Source organism: Ovis canadensis, chromosome 5 (genome assembly GCF_042477335.2).
Source record: "Ovis canadensis isolate MfBH-ARS-UI-01 breed Bighorn chromosome 5, ARS-UI_OviCan_v2, whole genome shotgun sequence".
Lineage (NCBI taxonomy): Eukaryota > Metazoa > Chordata > Mammalia > Artiodactyla > Bovidae > Ovis > Ovis canadensis.
Genome location: NC_091249.1, coordinates 117033356 through 117046256, shown reverse-complemented (window position 1 = coordinate 117046256; position 12901 = coordinate 117033356). Strand labels below are relative to the sequence as shown.

Here is a 12901-nt window from a genome sequence, read left to right as displayed (position 1 = left end):
TTCTAAGGTACTCTTCCCAGGTTACAATCCTCAATTTTGGTTGGAATAAAATTTTCCATTTCTTTCTTGTATCAACTGACTTGTTTTTAGTGTATTATCTCATTTCAGAAACTGCAAACTTAACCTACTCCTTGGCTGAAGGCAAAAAGAATTGTTTTGTTTTGTCTTTTTTTCTTAAGATCAAACTTGATCTACAATAAGCTGGGTATGTAGAAAGTGTACAATTTGACAAGTTTTGACATATATATATATATATATATATATATATATGGCCTCAAAACCATCACACAACCAAGATAATAAACACACTGCTGCTGCTGCTAAGTCGCTTCAGTCGTGTCCGACTCTGTGCGACCCCATAGATGGCAGCCCACCAAGGCTCCGGCATCCCTGGGATTGTCCAGGCAAGGACACTGGAGTGGGTTGCCATTTCCTTCTCCAATGCATGAAAGTGAAAAGTGAAAGTGAAGTTGCTCAATCATGTCCGACTCTTAGAGACCCCATGGACTGCAGCCTACCAGGCTCCTCTGTCCATGGGATTTTCCAGGCAAGAGTACTGGAGTGGGGTGCCATTGCCTTCTCTGACATGTCACCCCAAAAGCCTCCTCATGCCCTTCATAATTTCTGTCCTACCATTTCTCAACCTCTCTCCCCCTTTTCTCATCCCTGCCTCCAAGCAACTGCTGAAATATTCTATCGCTTAAATGGATTGCATTTTCTAGAATTTTATGAACTTTTATGTTGGACATTCATACAACATTATTATTTTAAAATGTATGCATTTTGTGGCATGCATCAAATAAAATATTTTGTTTTGATGAGTAGTAATATTTTATGCAGCATAGCACAATTTTTACATTCCCCTTTTGATGAATATTTAAGTCATTTCAACTTGAGGATTGCTACCAGAATAAAGCTGCTATGAATGCTTGCATATACATCTTTGGATGGACAAATTTTCATTCTTTTGTTTTAGGGAGCTAATAATTTGCAGTGAAATTGTTGGATCATATGGAAGTTGTATTTTTAAGAAACTGTCAAACTGTCTTTCAGAGTGTTTCTAACATTTTACATTTCTACCATTAATCTTACAAGGTCGTGTACCTCTGCATCTTGTTAGCACTTGATATGAAAGGCTTTTTAATATAAACCAGTTTTAAAGGCATGTAATGGGCTTCCTAGGTGGCTCAGGGGTAAAGAATCCACCTGCCAGGAAGCATGAGACACAGGTTCGATCCCTGGGTTGGGATGATCCCCTGGAGAAGGAAGCAACAACCTATTCCAGTATTCTTGCCTTGGAAATCCTATGGATAGAAGAGCCTTGTGGACTACAGTCCACAGAGTCACAAAGATTCAGACGTGACTTTGCAGCTAAATAGCGACAAAGTGGTATCTCATCACAGTTTTGTTTTGTATTCTCCTGATGACTAAAGATGCTTAGCATTTTCATATACATATTTGTGATTTGTACATATTCTTTGTTAAAGTGATGAATTCACTAATAAATAAATTATACCCAATTTTATTTTTTGCTTCTTGTTTTCTTACTGTCTAGCTTTGATTGTGCTTACATAGTTCAATATAATTCTCTCATCAAGTATGTCATTTGCAAGTGGTTTGTTTCACTCTCTTGATGAAGTCTTTTGAAGAGCAGGCATTTTAAATTTTGATGAAGTATAAGGCAGTATTCTTGATTCTTTTGAGAGTTCTACCTCTAAAGTTATTTGCAAAATGTCCACTTTACATTCCTATTACTACTCTCCTTTGTGTGTGCTCAGTTGTGTCCAATTCTTTGCGACCCCATGGACTTAGCCCGCCAGGCTCCTCTATCCATGGGGATTCTCCAGGTAAGAATAGTGGAGGTGGTTGCCGTGCCCTCCTCCAGGGGATCTGCCCAACCCAGGAATCGAACCCGGGTCTCCAGCATTGCAGGTGGGTTCTTTACCGTCTGAACCACCAAGGAAACCTTTTTGTAGCAGCTCTCAATTCTTTTCTTCACAATCACAATAACCTCTTAAGACTTTGCTTCCAAATTTCACCCTTCATCATAGCCACAGTACTTTACCCAACTACTTTCAAAAATACAATACAGATATGAATACTTTCCTGCTTAAGAATTTTCAATAGCTTCCAACTTGATTTTTTAAAGCATCAAATGTTTTTGCACAGCCTATAATAAACATCTCTCATGGGCTGGTGCTGGACTGACACTTATCACCTCACTTTGAACCATATTCTTTCTTAATCATTCTATTTCATCAATGCCACCCTCCTTTTAATCCGTTTTGCGAATGTTTTAGGGCTTTTGCTCTTACCCTTTTCTTTGTTTGGATTCTTTGTTTGACTGCTTAATTCGTCTGCAATCACTGACTCTAGAATGAAAGCTTCTTCGTAGCATGGCTTAAGTTTAAATTCTGTTTCTTCATTCTTCTTTTCCTAGACTCAGGACTGGCATAAAGTGAACATCCATAAACAGTTGTTTAAAAGTATACAAATGAGCAAGAATATAAATTGTTTTGACTATTCGATGCATCATGAAACAGACTTTAATAATTTAATTCTATATTTATTATCAATGATTATCTTAGAAGATGAGTTATCATTACTGTCAATAATGTGCACTTATTGAATAGGTGAGATTGTGAGCAACATCACAGTTTTAACTAGTGATGACTGATGCAGAATACAGAAGCAACACACGTAAAGACTAGCAACAATGTAACTAAAATATGAACCAGTTTCTGGTCCAGATTATATCTTTACTCAAGGTTTCTTAGATCCTAAGACTAAATGGTGACCTCATCAAAAGAAGAGCAGGCTGGTTGGTGTTTCTGGAGTGATTCAGTTCAGTCGCTCAGTCATGTCCGTCTGCTTGCAACCCCATGAATCGCAGCACGCCAGGCCTCCCTGTCCATCACCAACTCCCGAAGTTCACCCAAACCCATGTCCATTGAGCTGGTGATGCCATCCAGCCATCTCATCCTCTGTCATCCCCTTCTCCTTCCACCTTCAAACTTTCCCACCATCAGGGACTTTTCAAATGAATCAGCTCTTCACATCAGGTGGCCAAAGTATTGGAGTTTCAGCTTCAGCATCAGTCCTTCCAAAGAACACCCAGGGCTGATCTCCTTCAGAATGGACTGGTTGGAACTCCTTGCAGTCCAAGGGACTCTCAGGAGTCTTCTCCAACATCACAGTTCAAACGCATCAGTTCTTAGGCGTGATTAGAGCATGAGAATTTTAGATATGAACTCAGAAATGTTCATTGAATGTCCTAATTTCCAGCTTACTCCAGAATCCTCTATGGAATTCTTGTGGAGCTTGTAACCTTGTGCCTAAATTCATTCGCTTATTTATCTATGTAGTTGGTTGTTCTTTGGCTGTGCCGAGGCTTTGTTGCTGTATGTGGCTTTCTCTGGTTGTGGCAAACAGGGGCTACTCTCTAGAGGCAGTGCACAGGTTTCTCATCACGGCGCCTTCTCTGGCGGCGGAACACGGGTTCTAGAGCCCGTGGACTGCAACAGTTGTGGCGCTGAACTGCTCTTTCTACTGGGCTCAGTAGGACTATCTCCCAGGCTCTTGACCATGGGTCCAACAGCTGTGGTGCCCTGGCTCAGCTGCTCTGAGGCACGAGGGATCGAACCCACGTTTCCTGCATCAGCAGGCAAATTCTTTACCACTCACCCACCAGGAAACCCTCCTAAAATTTTCTTACAGTGTCTCCACCTTTGACTATTTAGTTGAGAATTCATATTATAAGTTTTGGAAAAGCTCGGTATTGGGATCTGAAAGACTCTCCTCCAGATTCTCACTGTATTTTATCGGCATACTTGCTGTTTAAGGAGCTATGCCCCTACAGGAAAACAATAAAGAGATCCCCATTCGCTATGTAACAGAGATCCTCAAGATTTTTTTTTCTTGCTAAATCATATTTTCAGATGTTAATTAAACCACAAAGTAAATTTTCCTGTGACATATATATTTGCTAAGTTTGCAGTGCACACTTGTATATTCATTGGAACGATTAGCCAACATCCTGAGGTACTCAGATGACGCTATTTCAGAACAGAGCATGAAGCTGGTCTGGCACCATGAGACCCTTGCCGCGATGATAGTGATGACCTGCTGACATTATTTTGGAGCACTGCTCTAACAAAAATAAAGTAACTTTAAATATTTTAATGTTAACTTTGTTTTATGAAAATGATAAGGGTTGCTAGGATATTTACAGGTTTTTTACATTGTAAAAGGTAAGGAATATTATCTTGCTTCTTCTGAACACCCCTAAATATTTCTGGTTGTAGAAAGTTCATATGGATTTTGAACATAAGCAGAGAAAGGAGAAAGTAAACTATTAGTATTGCCTATTTTATTATTTTCCTGGTCACAGTGATGATACGTTATGACTGACTGTCCTTGGCTATCACTTATTCTGTATTTTTGAACCTAAATATTAATGTGTATTATTAATTTGACTATACATGTGCACATGCATAAAAATATAGAGTATCTCAATGCAAATTAAAAATTCACTATTACCTGTAGATGCTCTGACAAGTATTGTACTCTATTTGTAATTTAACAAACATACTAATCAGACATTACAAAATATTCAGGTGCTTTCTTGAATTACCATTATAGTTTAATTTATATGATAATTTTTGCAAGTTCAAAAATTATACAACAATATATGCTGTTTGCAATAATTCCAAACAATACAATGTGTATGAAGAAAATTATTCCCCTTCTCCATTAATTTTCCCAGCAATAAAAGTCAAACAATGCTATAAAGAGTATGATTTTTCATTTATTTTTCAATGTTTATATAAATGTACAACCAGTTAATTTAGTTTTATTTATTTAATTTTTAATAAAAATTGAGTTGCATGATATATATTACTCTGCTATGCTTTTTTCACTATTCCATCGTGGATGACTTTTCAAGTCAGTACATATAAACCTCATTTTATTTCACAGAGTTAAGGAACCATAATTTAGACAAGCATTTCTCTATTTATGGACTTTCAGGATGTTTTTAGTACTTTACTTCTGAAAATAATGTTGCAATAAACTGATTTGTAAAGGAAATTACCTAGTTAAATTATTACAAAACTGTATTATATTTTATGTTCTTCTAAATTACGATTTTTCTGTTGTGCTCAAATAGTTTTTCTGAAGTCTAATATAAAAATAAGAGCAACTCTAGCACTGAGTAGTCTTTTTTAATACATGATAATTTCACAGAATTGAAATGACTTCATAAGGAATACACAGTACACTTTTTAAAGGTCCTTTTTTGCATGATTCCAGCTAACAAAAAATGAAAGTCAGGGAAAAAAAAAAGATTTTAAAACCACATATATTGGAAATGTATAATGTCATATAAATTACTTGATAATCTCTTCTTATAGAGATGTATCCTGCAGGGGAAGTCTGTTTGCTTTATCTAGGACTTTAAAAATATCTCTAGTGAATTACATCCAATTCATGTAGAATATTATTTTACAATTGAATTGTTCATTTGATTATTTCTCATGTATCTGTCATCTAGCTTATTTTACATTAGTTTGAGTTTAAAACATTAGTTAAGTAAAAAAAAACAGACCACTCCCGCCCGCTCGGGTATACAGGTATACAGCCTGAAAAGCCTAGAGTACAAGTGCTAATGTGATACAAGCTTTTCTTTGTTTACAATTCTAAAACTGCCTTACAACCTTCTACTAGTACATCTATCAACAGGTTCACTTAACCCTTATCGTCTGAGGGAAAGGAAACAAGAACAGAACCTGTCACTGTGGTCCTGGCCTCCCACTATACAAACCTGGGCTCAGGAGTCTCGAATTACAGCAGGATCACTGTTTCCAGTCTCTGATGGGGCAGGCCTGCGCACTGCAACAGGGTCTGCTCCGGCGTCTTGGGTGGAGCTATGTATACTGCCTATGTGTTTTCATAACATCTCGTGATCTATAGATGAGCCCATGTATGTGCTATCAACTTCATTCGCTACTGCAGAAGCTTTTCTTTTTAAAGCTGCCTCCCAAATCTTGACAATGTTATCTGGTTCTGGAGTGCTTCATCAAGATCAACTATCTGAATGAGGAAAGTCTAAAGCTTATTCTCAATTTTTAAAAATAAAGACATTTCAAGATTACCAATAAAGAGCTCTTTATAAATAAGTGTTCACAAGCAAATAGCAATCTGTTCATAGCTATAAGAAACTGAATGTACTACTTTTTTAAAATATAGAAGCAATTTCATTAGGTTTAGATAAACAGACCACCAGTAAAACTTGACCACGCTATTTAATCATTACTTACAATGTACGCATTCCTGAGTATACCGCACTGTAGTGACATTGTATACTTCTGATTTTTTTTGCATTCAGCTTAGAAGTTGTTTCTTCCCAAGAAACTGAACTTTTCTTTCAAATGCGCTGTATCGAACAGGAGAATTGGGTTCACAAAATGGATTCATTGCAAACTTTATGTATAAATCATAGACATCAGTAAAGAAGTTCTTGATTCCGTCTTCTTGCCTGACATCATGCAGCATAATAAACCTCATACGACCCGCAGTGACGAATGCCAACACAAACCATTCGTTGAATTTGTCCACCGTCTTCAAGTGCATATTGTTGACAGCTGCATGTTCTCACCTACGAGGTCGAGGGCAGCGTGAGCTATGAACTGGTTCAGATGGCGGTGATCGTCTTTGGATTCTGCTTTTCCAGCTTGCGAAAACTCCATTTCAAAAACTGGATTATCATGGTGACAATGATGACAAAGTAGAAGCTTCCAGACATCGTCTTAAATATAGCTCCTGCAGTGAGACACCGGCAACAGAAACGCTCTGTCAGTAAATGTCCATAATGAAACCAGTAAATGTCCATTGAAAAGCAAGTAAATGTTCATTGAAAACCAGGCATTTTCTGTGCTGTGAGCACTTGAAGAATTTTGTTCCATTCTGAATGACCTGAGCAAGGAATTCTCAGTTTGATCTTGTATCTTTGTGTGAAGCTGATATCACAGTTTTTACCCTATTTATTTGATTTCCTAAATAAAGATGTTTGTCCAAGAAAAAAAAAACAAACATTAGTTAATATTTCAATAATTCTGTACAGGAGTAATCTTCTTTAAGTTAGATAGTAGATATGTTAAATTTCTCTTTTAGCAAACGAGAGAAATTGAGACTCAATAAGATGAAATATGTGTGCGTGGATCCAGATTAGTTAATCACAGAGCTCTGACTTTAAACCAGGGCTTTGAGTTCCTAGCTCTTCTTTCCACTAAGTCCTATCATCCTATTCATATTTTTAATCAGACAGTAAATGTTTGCTTAAATGGTATTTTCCTTTTTTATGTGATATGCACATGTAGGCCAAATCATCTAACACACTGATAACATTTTTCTAAGAACTTAAATGTAGAAACTGTCCAAATAGAGAAGCTAACATGCTTGAATCCAGAAGTTCATCCAAGTCTGCAAGTGGGCTAAGTCACTTCAGTTATGTCCCACTCTTTGTGACTCAATGGATTATCTGCCAGGTTCTATCTGTCTGTGGGGTTCTCTAGGCAAGAATACTGGGATGGGTAGCTATTCCCTTCTCCAGGGGAACTTCCCGACCCAGGGGTCGAGCCTGCATCTCTTACGTCTCCTGCACTGGCATACGGGTTCTTTACCACTAGCACTACCTGGGAAGCCCTCGTCCAAGTCTTCTCCTGCCAGAAAACAAACATCAAGATTATCTATCTGACCTCAACCATAGTGACTTCAGGTTTGGGAGCCTTCCCCCTTCTCCCTAGCATTGACTCACTAAATCCATCGGGCAGTTTAGTACTATGGATTATGTAATATATTCTCTGTTTGTCTCTTCAAATCTTCAATCCACATTCTTGGCAATGTTCCGCTCCCAGGAGACTATCACATGCATTAACTGTGTGTGTGTGCGTGTGTGTGTGTGTGTCTGTGTGTGTGTGTCTGTGTATGTGTGTCTGTGTCTGTGTGTCTGTGTCTGTGTGTGTGTCCGTGTGTGTGTGTGTGTCTGTGTCTGTGTGTGTCTGTGTCTGTATGTGTGTGTCTCTGTGTGTGTGTGTGCGTGTGTGTGCATGTGTGTGTGTCTGTGTGTGTGTGTGTGTGTGTGTGTTGGGCACTGAGTTTTGCAGGATAATGGATGTTGGCTAGAACATCTTTTGTGTCCTTTTCCCCCTCTAGCTCTCTCTCTGTTCAGAAAACTGCTTCCTCCCTAAGCCCCTCAGACCTCAGATTGGACCAAGCCCTACTAAGGCTAGCTTTACACCTTGTTGGTTCCTCTTAACCTTGCCTGCAACTTTAAATAGCCTCTCCTATTAAGCTCTCCTTAATCCTCCTTTTGCGTGCATTATCAATTTTTCTCTCAGACCTTGGCTGACGTAAGATTTTTCAGTTACTGGAGATATAGCGAATCTTTGTTTTAGTTCCAGGTAAGGGAAGGGCTATTTGAGGGCTGCTCAACCAACACATATAAGGGACTATAAAAGCCATGCTAAGCATTTTCACAATTTTAAAAACATACTTCCTAGACAGATTTCTTTCACTGTTGGATTTTATTTTATATATTATTCCAAATGTGTGACAAGAATTGGAAGCAGTAAGACTTGTTTCATTAGGCACCTGTTTTAAAAAGTGAGTCTGTAGTATTTATGCTACTTAAAAGTAAACTGTTACACAAGATTTATATGAGGTTGAAGTACTCAGAAGTTTCTTTCCTGTATCAACAGTTCTTACTGATATAATGATGAGAGTGGGAAAGTTATTTCAGTGTCTTTCTATCCAGGACATAGTCTTAACTGAGGTGAAAAAAATCTGCTATCTGAAGAAAGCTGAGGGGAAAAAAAAGGATAGAATGTATGGGTAATGTTCTGAGGTTGCATATCCCAGCTGCCATGCCTGCAGCCTTTTTATATTAACTCAAAAGGTGAAGGTAAAAGATCCAAATGGAATGATCTACATTTAAAAATAACTAATAAAATGATCCAGATAGAATGCCCAGAGATTATAAATTTCCTTCCACAAAATAAAAGGAACACAGTGTGAAGAGGGCAGTTGAAGGGTATATGCGAGACACACCCATAAACAAAGAGATTTCAAAATATTTCTGTATTCTAGACACATAAAACACAATATGGACTCTAAAAATTGATTAAAAAATTACAAGAAATCAATAACTGAAAAATAATGAAGTAAACAGCCTAGTAGTTACAATGAGCATTATAACAAATACTTTTGTAAATAAGTGGAATGTAAAATAGATCTTATTGAAATGAAATTAGTGACAGGAAGAGCAGCATGGGGGGGGAAAAAACAAATGAAGTGTAAAGGAGCAATGGTCATTAAAAATGTAAACTATCAAGAAATAATTGGCGTCACTGAGAAGAAAGTAAAATATGTGAACCAAACAGTAATTTTTCTGAAATGCAAGTAAAGATATAATGAAGTATTTAAAGAGAATAGATAAACACTTTAGAAGTGAATACCTAAATCTATAGAATGCAAGAACTTTTGTTTAATAAAAGTAAATGTAATCTGTTTCTATGTAGAGATAGCTGTTAGATATGTAGATATATATATTGTAAAAGTTTCCAGCAAGAGAGAAAAGCATTGAATAATAATTTATCTTAAACATACTATGTATTTTATATAATATATATACATATGAGTCAAAAAACTTGAAAGGACAAAATTTGAGGTCTTCTTAATTTCTTTATTGCCCCAGTCACTGTCAGAGTACATGCCAGAGTTCAGCTTTCATGGGTCTTCAAAGTCATAGTCAATGAAGCTGTTTCTCAATCCAATAAATGTAAAACAAATGGCTTAATAGTGATAAAAGCAATTTGAACATTAGGAGCTGTTTATACTCAAATTAGGACCCATGTAGGATATATTTATTTGTCCTTCTTGAAAATGTATTTAATGATGAAATCCAGCTGCAGAAGGCTCATAAAGGCTCCCAAAGATTTGTCTATTTCCTAACCCCTGGAGACTATAACTATCACCGCATTTGGGGGAGAAAGTCTGTTCTTTGCAAATATGATTAAAAATCTTGAATTAAGAAGAAAAATTTGGGTTATCTGGGTGAGGGTAGATGTCGTTATTACAAGAAAGATGAGAAAGGGAGAACACACACACACACACACACACACACACACACACACACAGGAGTAAGCAGTGTGAAGATACAGCCAGGTGACTCGTCCTGAGTGGTGGCCCCACTCTTTGGATTCAAGAAGGTCCTGTTCACCCAGCTCTGGGAATCCGAGCCCTCAGTATTATTCTCCCCTTATTTCATCCACCTCTGTTCCTTTCCATGAGCTGGCAGTGTTTCTGCTGATACAAAATCCTCAGAAATCTTGGTCACCCCTTGCTTATATTCTGTGGATATTGTGGGAACCACACCATTAGCTACAAGGACTCTCCGCAGAGTCTTCCTGGGTAAACGCACATCTATTCCTGCCTTCTGCTGAGATGGACAGCTGAATCCATAAGCCACACACAATCTCTTTTTCTATTGTTTGTCCAGTCACAGGCTTACCCCTACCTCCAGAGCAAGGTATTCTAAATAGGTTGATAATGTTAGAAGTCATCACATGAAGATTCTTTCTTGCTTAGCAAGTACGTCTTCAATTTCTGTTTTTCCTTTCACATTCTTCTACAAGCAGCAAGGAGAAACCAGATCATGCCTTTTGCACTTTGCTTGAAAATCCCCTCAGGAAAATATCCAATTTCATCAAGCTAAAATTCTACTTTTTACAAAACTGTTGAACATGATTCATCCTAGTTTTCTGTCACTTATAACAAGGATAATCTTTCCTCCAGTCTCAAATCTCATATTCTTCATTTCAATCTGATGCCTCATCAGAAGTACTTTTAAGATTCATATTTCTAAGAACATTATATTTCTAATATATATTTCTAATCACTATGATGTATATATTTTCCAAGATGATAGAAGCTTCCTTTACAGCATTCTTTTTTTCTCTCCTGACACTTTCCTAGTAAAATAAACATCCAAATTTCTATGAACAGTGCTTTCAAGCCAATCTATTTTCCTGTAATGCACCTCAAAGCTCTTTCTTTCATCACCCTTGTTATTGTTCAGTCACTCGGTTGTGTCTGACTCTTTGCAACCCCATGGACTGCAGCATGCCAGGCTTCCCTGTTCTTCACCAAATCCTGGAGCTTGCTCAAACTCATGTCCATTGAATCAGTGATTGCATTCAACTGTCTCATCCTCAGTCATCCCCTTCTCTTGCTGCCTACAATTTTTCCCAAATCAGGGTTTTTTCTAGTGAGTTGACTCTTAGCATCATGTGGCCAAAGCACTGGAGCTTCTGTTTTAGCATCAGTCCTTCCAGTGAATATTCATGATTGATTTCTTTAGGATTGACTGGTGGGACCTCCTTGTTGTCCAAGGGACTCTCAAGAGTCTTCTCCAACACCACAGTTCAAAAGCACCAATTCTTTGGCACTCAGCTTTCTTTGTAGTCCAACTCTAACATCCTTACATGACTACTGACAAAAACATAGCTTTGACTAGATGGACTTTGTTGGCAAAGTAATGTCTCTGCTTTTTAATATCCTGTCTAGGTTTGTCACAGTTTTTATTCCAAGGAGAAAGTGTCTTTTAATTTCACGGCTGCAGTCACCATCTGCAGTGATTTTGGAGCTGAAAAAAATAGTCTGTCACTGTTTCCATTGTTTCCCCACCTATATGGGCCATGATGTGATGGGACTAGATGCCATGATCTTCGTTTTTTTAATGTTTAGTTTTAAGCCAGCTTTTTCACTCTCATCTTTCACCTTTATCAAGAGGCTCTTTAGTTCCTCTTCACTTTCAGCCATAAGGGTGGTATCATTTGCATATCTGAGGTTATTGATATTTCTCCTGGCAATCTTGATTCCAGTTTGTGCTTCATCCAGCCTAGCATTTCACATGATGTACTCTGTGTATAAGTTAAATAAGCAGGGTGACAATATACAGCTTTGATGTACCCTTTTCCCAATTTGGTACCAGTTTGTTGTTCCATGTCCGGTTCTAACTGTTGCTTCTCGACCTGCATACATGTTTCACAGGAGGTAGATAAAATGGTCTGGTATTCCCATCTCCTGAAGAATTTTCCAGTTTATTTGATCCACGTAGGCAAAGGCTTTAGTGTAGTCAATGAAGTGGAAGAATTCATCACCATTACCCAAATCCAAAACCACTTTCACCTTTTCAGGTATTTGTTATAGCTGCAAACTGCTTCCCAGTGCCAAAGCCTGTGTTAATTGCTTAAGGCTGCCATAACAAACTATCATAAACTGGGTGACTTAATACAAAAGTAATTTATTTTCATACTATCTTAGAGGCTAGAAATGATCAAGAAGTTGGCAAGGCCACACTCTCAGAATCTCTAGGAGACAAGCATTTCTATGCCGGTCGTTTAGCTCCTGATAATGCAAGAAATCCTTCACATTCCTTGACTCCTTGTGCATAATTTCAGTCTCTGACTCATTTTGAAAGTGAAAATGAAAGTCGCTCAGTTGTGTCCAACTCTTTGCGACCCCATGAACTATACGTTCCATGGAATTCTCCAGGTCAGAATACTGTAGTGGGTAGGCATTCCTGTCTCCAGGGGATCTTCCCAACCCAGGGATTGAACCCAGGTCTCCCATACTGCAGGAGGATTCTTTAACAGCTGAGACCCCAGGGAAGCAACATGGTATTCTTTCCCCGTATCTGCATATTGTCTTCTAGGAGCAACCGTCATAGTGGTTCAAAGGCCTACTCTGCTCTTAGCAAATCACATTAACTAACTGCACGCTCAATGGCTCTGTCTTTAAATAAGTCTACATTCTTTTGTATTTGGGATCAGGACCTCAACAT

The 12901-nt window shown here is 37.9% G+C and overlaps 1 pseudogene; it reads right to left on the bottom strand.

The window, feature by feature from the left end:
* Positions 1-6381: 6381 nt before the first annotated feature.
* LOC138440550 (trafficking protein particle complex subunit 2-like) lies at positions 6382-6802 on the bottom strand (annotated as a pseudogene).
* Between the last annotated feature and the right edge of the window lie 6099 nt (positions 6803-12901).